Source organism: Notolepis coatsorum (genome assembly GCF_963971535.1).
Source record: "Notolepis coatsorum genome assembly, chromosome: 14".
Taxonomy (NCBI): domain Eukaryota; kingdom Metazoa; phylum Chordata; class Actinopteri; order Aulopiformes; family Paralepididae; genus Notolepis; species Notolepis coatsorum.
Genome location: NC_140178.1, coordinates 43,713,119 through 43,723,118, shown reverse-complemented (window position 1 = coordinate 43,723,118; position 10,000 = coordinate 43,713,119).

Here is a 10,000-nt window from a genome sequence, read left to right as displayed (position 1 = left end):
AAACAAGAGAAACATACTGTATACTGTAGCATAACATGACTGTCACACAAGGGAGGGAAAGTTATTTTTATGCAGCTGTGTCTGACTTCTAACCGGGAAGGACCACCTACTAGCAGCCTGACCTTGTCCATGCCCATGACTCACGCACACATGCATCAAGATGAAGACACCCACACACAGAGAGAGAGAGAGCGAGACAGGGAGAGAGTGAGGGAGAGAGAGAGATAGACATGGAGAGAGAGAGAGAGTGGGAGAGAGAGAGAATGAGGGAGAGAGAGATGAAAGATAATGTCTTTCTTTCTTTCTCTTGGGACATCTGAACATTCCACCAAAGATCCAAGACCTGTTCTATCTTGTTCCTCCTACTGAGATACACAGCCATCTTTGCCCTCCCTAAAATGAAATTAAAAAGATGACACTTGCTTTTTTCTTTTCTACTGTATTTAAAACCCAAAATGTACCGCTCTTTCGAGAACACCTCTTCACCAGACTGGAAAAGTCTCTCTAGTAACACTAACAGAGGCAGCAGCCTGGAACAGTCCAGAAAACAGTGGAAAACTGTTTCCCTTTGCGCACAATAAGGACAGTCATGTGAGACATTAGGGTTCAATAGGGAAATAAAAGCATTGACAGCCACTATGCCATGTAAAACCCTCCATTGCAGATCGCCAATTCTTTTGAATAATGGTGGTTTGTACAGTGCTCGCCACTCTGGTTTCACCTCATCACTGAGACCAAGGTGCGCTCTCCAGGGAGTGTCACCTCTCCCGTTGAGCTTCTCCTTGTGGAGAACCTCGACCAACAGTCTGTACAGACATTTACCATTAACCACATCAAAAAACACACCAGAAACATCTCCCATTACTAAAAGAGGCCCTGTGCAGTTTTTAAAATCAGGCTGCAGCTTAACTGTAGGAAAAAGATCCTCATCACTAGGATGAAGAGACCCGTTTTTATACTGTCAACATGCGACGTTCTCACTGAGCCCCTGCCTCCATTTTCCCAGCATCATGCTGACTGTCCTGATGGATTTCACCTCCAAACGCGAAGCCAGGGCAGCAGCATCGTCCATGTTTGCCCCTGTCAAGTCCACAACATGGCCCAGTCTAGTGATCTTTGACCTGCAGAGCTGCCCGGAGAGTGTCAGTCCCGGCCCACCAGCTATGTCAAAACGTGCTCCCAGCACAACTGGCTCTTTCAAAAGCCAGAACAGTGACTTCGAGTAATTCAGCGGTCCTTTCTCGAACAAACTCCATGTTTTAAAAAGTACATGGTAAAAAACAGGTGTTGCAGTATGGCACAAGCCACCGGCCTCCACCCCAAGTCTTTTGGTCCATAAAAAAGTCTCTGGATGAACTGGAGTCGAAAGGTTGCACCCCTTCTGCACAGATGCACAAGACCCTGCCCACCCTCCTCCTTGGGCAGGTACAAAACACTCTGGGGCATCCAGTGCAGCTTGTCCCAGAAAAATCTACAAAGCAAGCTTGAAGTTTAGGGAGAAGGTCTATTGGGGGGTCAACACACATCAGACGATGCCACAGTGTAGAAGACACTAGGTTGTTGATTACCAGAACACAACCCCTATACGGCATGTTTAGTACAGATGCAGCACTGAAAATTAAAACCACTTCTGCTGCTGTTCTGCTGGGGCGTTTGGGACGAATAAAAATTTAAGATGAAAAAGTCTCCCCAGTGGGAGGCAGTGGAGGTGTGAAATCTGGCCCGGTCCAGAACAATAGGAGTCACAAAATCAGTTTGGCCCGTGGAGTGGTGGAGCAGCAGCAGAGGAGCAGCAGAGGAGCAGCAGATTTTTCAGTGCTGCATCTGTACAAACCATTTCCATTTCTTTAAACGGCCTTGAGCTTTTTCTAGTACGTTTTCCCAGTTTTTACTTTTAAAAGTCTCATCCCCTAAAAACACTCCCAGATATTTAAAACATTTGGGGCATATACAACAATAAATACCATTTTCAACTTCTCATATAATACTCTTACTTTTAAAAGACGTCCCTTTACAACCTCCTCAATCTCACATGACTGTGGCAAAAAAAATCTGGAAAATCAAATCCCCACTCCACCACTATCGCTGGTGTTGTGGCTTAAAACAATTTCTCCCTTCCATTCTCTTTTCCAAGCCACTGTGTTATCCTCAGTGCTGTGTGTCTCTTGGATAAGCATCACATCAATATTCTTTAAATCCATTAGTTGATAAAGAGATGCCCTCTTTGCATCATCTCTTGCACCATTTAGGTTTAGCGTACCTACTTTAAATTCTGCCATGAGAAATTATCCAAACTGCAGGACATAACGTATTAAAAAGAGACCAGATAACTTAACCATCATTGGAGATTGTTGATCTTGACCTTTGAACATGTTTCCTTAAACGATAACACTCTGCTTCTCCAGTAGCTAGTCCAGCCCGTTTGCCTAGTCTGGTTCTTTCTTCAGCTCTGACTCCTGATAACTCAGATAACTTTTTTCATTTTTCTAAATCATGAAAACCTGTCTTCTGAAAGATACCACATGCTTTAACAGAGGGGATTTACATTCCAGAGAAATACTTCATTGTCATTTCATTGTCTAGCCAGCTCTTTTTCCAGAACCTCATTTCTGATAAAAGGAGGAACGTTGAATATCGTTATCCTTTGTGCTGGACTTACTAGTGGAAACACGGGGGTAAGGGTGTCCTGAATTACCACTCCCTGCTCCACAATCAAATTCACTTTATCCACACAATCCAAAAAAATTACAACTGCATTGTTCATCCGCAATGCAGATTTCACACTGTCATGACCCACAACAGCTCCGACGGCTAAACTACACTCTTCCACGGTGCAATTTAGTCTGGGAGAGAGCTTTACAGCGTGTCTGCGCGTCAGACGCTCCAAACCCATAGCTGCGGGCGGCATGCCAACCAGCAGAACTGGTGGCCGCTACTCGCTCCAAAACACACCAAACACTAAATTAACAACACTGACAAACGACAAACAAAACGTACATATATAATAGACACACAGATAGAAGATAGAACTTTCAGAAAGTTTTAACTCACGCAAACCGCTCACTCAAACCGCCTCGCTCCAAAACACTCGCTCCGAAACACACGCATGCGCACAAAGAGAGAGAGAGAGAGAGAGAGAGAGAGAGAGAGAGAGAGAGAAATCCCATTTGTCAGTAAAGCCCACTTGAATTGAAAACAGGTACTGTGTAGTATACTGCAGATGTAATCTAACTGTGCACCGCAGTGGCATGGTCAGAATAGTGCAGTCTCTCTCTCTCTCTCTCTCTCTCTCTCTCTCTCTCTCTCTCTCTCTCTCTCTCTCTCTTTCTCTCTCTCTCTCTTTCTCTCTCTCTCTTTCTCTCTCTCTCTCTCTCTCTCTCTCTCTCTCTCTCTCTCTCTCTCTCTCTCTCTCTCTCTCTCTCTCTCTCTCTCTCTCTCTCTCTCTCTCTCTCTCTCTCTCTCTCTCTCTCTCTCTCTCTCTCTCTCTCTCTCTCTCCTCTCTCTCTCTCTCTCTCTCTCTTTTACACAGAGATCACACAGATATTTCCGTGAAGCAGAACAGAACATTCTGCCGGCTTGGCTTGTTCACACTGACAGAATGCAGTGTTCCACAATTGTTCCGGAATTAGAGAAACCAAACAGTTGGCAGTACCATGCCTCGTTCCGGGTACATTTTATGCGCCGCCCGGGGGTCCTAGAAATCCAGTTCCGGTGTTGTAATGTAGGGGCGAACTTGCTGGCCACGGTGCACCCTGGGCGGTGAGACGGGAGAGAAAACCAAACCCAAACCACCTGCCTTTCTTTCTCCCTTTTCTCCCGACCCTCAACTTTCCAAAAATTATTACAAATATTTTCGGGGGTCCAAATAATGTTTGAACATGATGGGTGGTATCCTGCCACCTGTGCCTTTTGTCGATGCAGAAAGGCCAAAAAAAAGCATTTGGAGGCTGGCAGTGTTAAACGGGCATTTCACCAAAAAAACAATGCTGATTTATTTTGTACACATCCAAAAACTCTAAACGGTTTTGCACACATTTATTTAGTTATTTTAGAGTACAGTTATTGAGAATAAATGAGTTTGAATATGGCATATTGAATCCACGTGTTAATTGCAGCTAAAATAAATTACAAGGTAGTAGTCTCTATAAGACAAAGGTATTGCTATTCTGTCATCTACTGCTATTCTGTCATCTACATGTCTTTAAACTGTGGATACCAAACAGAGAAGGTAAAGACGACCTTAAACTCTTAGACAGTGATCCAGAACTATTTTATTGCACTGTAAAAAAACTGTGATTTTATATGTCTGCATGTTATGTGCTCATTCCATGTCTTTTTATTTTATTTGTATCCCCTTTTTCTCCTCTTTTTCTATTTTTCTCCCATCCCAATTACCCGCTGTGCCAATTCTCCCCTCCCCTGTCTTGAACGTTGCTCGCATATGCCCCCCACTGGACGGTTGTAGGGAGGATAGAAGCCCTGCATCACGTGTCCCCTCCGATACACGAGGAGGCAGCCTGTCACATCTTTTCACCTGCCAGCGCGGACTCTCATTGGCGAGGTGTAACGTGTGGGAGGCTCACACTACCCCCGCCATTTCCTGTCTCTGCTGTGCAGGGGTCCCCAACCGACCTGTAGGAGTCGCTGTCCACAACGTCCAGATTACCACCCATCGACTTCCACCCGCTAACTCTGCCAATTGAGTTGTCTCTTGCGTTGGTGACGAGCGCAATGTCCACTGCGCCACCCAGCCGTCCCTGCTCATTTCATGTCTATTCTATTCTACTACTTATTGCACTGCACTATTGCACTATTTTCTATTCTATCTTACTCTTTTTATTATTGTCTATTTTTAAAACTGAATCAAACCATAAACAAGGTGGCCTGTTGGGATGTTAGATCCTAATGTGAAAAACTGTGATTTTATATGTCTGCACTTCTCTTTTTTTTCTTGCACGCCTTTTTTTTTTGTGAAGCACTTTTGAGCTGCAGTTTCTGTATGAACGGTGCTATACAAATAAAGTTGATTATTATTATTATTATTATTATTATTATTATTATTATTATTATTATTATTATTATTATTATTATTATTATTATTATTATTATTAGTATTATTATTATTATTATTATTATTATTATTATTATTATTATATTATTATTATTATTATTATATTATTATTATTATTATTATTATTATTATTATTATTATTATTTATTATTATTATTACTATGGTATCATTTCATTGAGCTGTGTTGGTGCTTGGTGCCCATTTTTTTTCAAAATTGTCTAATGCCTTCTAACTAATAAAAGAGTCTGTGAAATATGATGTGTTATGTACCAGGAGCCTGATCACTCCTGTGTCACTGTGCAGGCAGGCCTGATCACTCCTGTGTCACGGGGCATGCAGGTGAGGGCTGCCAATTAGCCAATTAGTGCTGATTGGTTACCTGCTGGGAGCTTTAAAGCCAGCCCTAGTAACACACATGCAGTGTCTGTGCTTAGAGGAAGAGCTGTCAGGTTCTTCCAGTCCTTGTCCGCTGGGTTTACATTAGTACATTAGTTTACATTTACATTAATAGTTCCTTGATATAGTAGCACTTTGAGTTAGAGCACGGGTTTTGGTGTTGGTTTGCACATAGGTTGCGTGCCCATGAGCCAGGGTTGTAACATAATGTTTCTACCACTGTTTCAATATAGGATTTGGAATATCTTCTAGTGAGCACTAGGCAGGTAGGCTCCATCTCAACAGTCATTAAATGTTACGTCACATAGCCTACGTTTCCATGTCCCAAAAATGTCTGTACCCCGAAGTAGATTGATTGATTGATTGATTGGAAATGTTATTAACAGATTGCAGAATGGGTACAATACAGTACGGCTCAATACACACAATTGTTAAGGGGATGCAGACCTCCTGAAGACTTTAACAGGAGCACTCATTCAAGGGTACTATGACTATGCTTGCACCTCATGGTACCAAAGCACCTCAAAGGCACTAAAAACAAGACTACAAACGTCACAAAACAAACTGGTCAGACTACTGCTTGACCTTACTCCTAAAACCCACCTCACCCCTGCCCATTTTTACAACCTAGGATGTCTTAGAGTAGATGACAGAGTACAGCAACTTGCAATGGGACTGGTCTACAAGATACACTACACCACTAAGGTACCCATGTACATGTCGAAATACTTCCTAAAGGTCAGTGAATACCACGACCACAACACCAGAGGGAGTTCCACAAATCATGTTCAACCCAGATTCTGCTCAAACAAGGGACTAAACACGTTTCGCAATTATGCAACAACAATGTGGAACGCCTTACCCTCAGCCGTAAATAATGTGAATCCCTACCCACCTTCAAAACCGCTCTAAAAGAGCACCTATGGGAGGCTGCAATTCGAAACTGGCCCCGGTAAATGTTCAAACCCCCCCCCCCACCCAACCCCCCAAATGTACAGTTTCCTCCCCCTCAAATGTATATATTCTCTTTTAGAAACGCTGTCTGTATGGCCACTGGGTGGCGTAGCGGAGATTGCGCTCGTCACCAATGCAAGAGACTCCGGTCTCGACTCCCCAAGTCAGCGTTGCCTGCGGCTTGGGCCAGTCGTCATACTATCTCAATTGGCAGAGGTAGCGGGTGGAAAGTCGATGGGTGGGGATTGAACGTTGTGGACAGCAACTCCTACAGGTCGGTTGGGTGATGCCTGTACAGCAGAGACAGGAAGTATCGGGGGCAGCGTGAGCCTCCCATGCGTTACTCCTCGCCACTGAGAGTCCGCGCTGTCTGGTGAAAAGATGCGACAGGCTGCCTCCTCGTGTACCGGAGGGGACACGTGATGCAAGGCTTCTATCCTCACTACAGCCGACCAGTGGGAGGCATAGTCTAGCAACGTTCAAGACAGGGGAGGGGAGAATTGAAGGGGAGAATTGGCAATACGAAATTGGGATGGGAGAAAAATAGAAAAATAAGGAGAAAAAGTGGATAAAAAAAGAAACGCTGTCTGTAAATAAACAGTACTGTATATTTGTATATCTTGTATATCATAAATGTCTGCATGTAACAGTACTGTATATTGTATGTCGTGTATGTCATAAATGTTATCATGAATTTAAAATGGGGGACCCTGATGTAAACAAGACGAAAGTCTTTCTCTGGTCTGCATTCCCTTATCAATTGTGTGTATTGAGCTGTACTGTATTTTACCCATTCTGCAATCTGTTAAATTTTCAATCAATAAAAGAGAAAGACTTTCGTCCTGTTTACATCAGGGTCCCCATTTACAATTCATCATACCATTTATGACATACACGACATACAGATAGATATACAGTACTGTTACAGAGCAGCCAGTTGATGTACCGTGAGCTTTTTACCAAAACGCATTAAAGTGGAAATGAAGCAGTGAGCATAAATACATATTCATAGCATCACATTAGTATTTAGATAAGCCACAGAAGAAGTCACGTTATAAAATAAGCAGTTTCTAAGAAAAAACGATTTGTTGTGTACATTTCTGAAGCATTTAGCATTATGGGCGCGGCCATTTTGTTGCTGACGTCATACCGTGGCTTGGGTGTATACACTCTGGTTAGCTGCCTATATTGAATGGGTCGGTCAGCAAATAAAATGTTGCCTACAAAACAACGGGACCGCGGTGGTTCTGTTTGTATTGCTCCTGGCTGTTCAAACTAATTTTACCATGTGAGAGAGAGGAAAGTTGGTTAATTTCCACAAACTACCAGTGAAAAAAACAGTGTTGTTGACATGTTGGCTCGGGCTGCCTGCACCCAGACGGCGCGACCAGCCTGTTGGACAGGGAAGGAGGATCTGCAGCGAACACTTCATTGCCTCGGATTATGTTGTTGGGGTGGGAGGTTTGTCCAGAAGACCACTAATCAGCTGAAGCCCGATGCGGTTCCCTCTGTCTTTGACAGACAGACGCAGGCAGTTCAGCGTCGGGATCATTTAGCCTGCTGGCTACCTAGCTCCACTTCAACCAGCGTTGGGAGCTCCAACGTTAGCTTGCCGATGCTACCAGCACATCGACAAGCTAGCGTTGGGAGCTCCAACGTTAGCTTGCCGATGCTACCAGCACATCGACAAGCTGCTGGAGCCAGCTAACGTTAGCTTGCTGATGCTACCAGCACATCGACAAGCTGCTGGAGCTCCCAACGCTGGTTGAAGTGGAGCTAGGTAGCCAGCAGGCTAAATGCTCCCGACGACATCGACAAGCTGCTGGAGCCAGCTAACGTTAGCTTGACTGGTTGTTGGCTAACTAACGTGGCTACTCGTCCCGGGAGATAACGGCGCTGCCTGGCTGGTTGCTGGCTAACTAACGCTAACCAGCCAGGCAGCGCCGTTATCTCCCGGGATGAGTAGCCACGTTGTCGTCGGGGAGCATTTAGCCTGCTGGCTACCTAGCTCCACTTCAACCAGCATCGGAGATCCAGCAGCTTGTCGATGTGCTAATAGCCTCAGCAACCTAACGTTAGCTGGCTCCAGCAGATCGACAAGCTGCTGGAGCCAGCTACCGTTAGCTGCTGGCTACCTAGCTCCACTTCAACCAGCATCGGGAGCTCCAGCAGCTTGTCGATGTGCTAATAGCCTCAGCAAGCTAACGTTAGCTGGCTCCAGCAGCTTGTCGATCTGCTGGAGCCAGCTAACGTTAGGTTGCTGAGGCTATTAGCACATCGACAAGCTGCTGGAGCTCCCGATGCTGGTTGAAGTGGAGCTAGGTAGCCAGCAGGCTAAATGCTCCGCGACGCTGAACTGCCTGCGCCGGTCTGTCTGTCGAAGACCGAGGGAACCGCGTCCGGCTTCAGCTGATTAGTGGTCTTCTGGACAAACATCCCACCCCAACAACATAATCCGAGGCAATGAAGTGTTCGCTGCAGATCCTCCTTCCCTGTCCAACAGGCTGGTCGCGCCGTCTGGGTGCAGGCAGCCCGAGCCAACATGTCAACAACACTGTTTTTTTCACTGGTAGTTTGTGGAAATTAACCAACTTTCCTCTCTCTCACATGGTAAAATTAGTTTGAACAGCCAGGAGCAATACAAACAGAACCACCGCGGTCCCGTTGTTTTGTAGGCAACATTTTATTTGCTGACCGACCCATTCAATATAGGCAGCTAACCAGAGTGTATACACCCAAGCCACGGTATGACGTCAGCCATGACGTCAGCAACAAAATGGCGGCGCCCATGTTGAAAACAGGGATATTATATTATATTTTTCAGACAAATAAGATGGATTTCACATTTGATTATAGAACCCTGTCTTACACAAGGTACACAACAAACAAACTAGGATCACATTGCTCACTGCTTCATCTCCACTTTAAGGTAAAAATAGCATCTTCTTACATTGCATATTATTTTTTAGTATTATTATTTATTTATTTAACCTTTATTTTACCAGGTAGTCACTTGAGATCAATGATCTATTTTTCAAGCAAGACCTGGCCAAAATGGCCAAAAACAAACAAACATACAATACACAAATACAGACAGAGACATAAAATGCAAAGTGGAGCAAGGGGATACATTTGAGCTGCATTCAAAACAAATTATGAATATTATATAATATGGTCAGTTTGGTCTGTCTTTGTTCTATCCCACCTTTCAACCTTTTCACCTTTCTCAAATCATAGCTGGATGGAGCAATATTCCTGTGGGTTGGTGGAGCGGGAGTGACATGGGGCAGTGCTCTGCTTATGAAGATAGTTGTGGTTATGATATTACCTACAAGCTAACCCCCTTCACACCCCTGTCCCTGCATTGGCAGTGCCATTCACACAGAGAATGGGGGCCGTAGATATGACTAATACTGCCGGTGGCATAATATCGGATCAACTTTGACCCCCCCCCAAGTCCATATTTTTTTTACACAGAACGGTGAGGCCGAATAATGGCACAAGATTCCCTGTGTAAAAAGGACCTCATCTCTCTCCCTCCCCAGCCACTCTTACTTCCATTCTGTAATCTTGTTCTC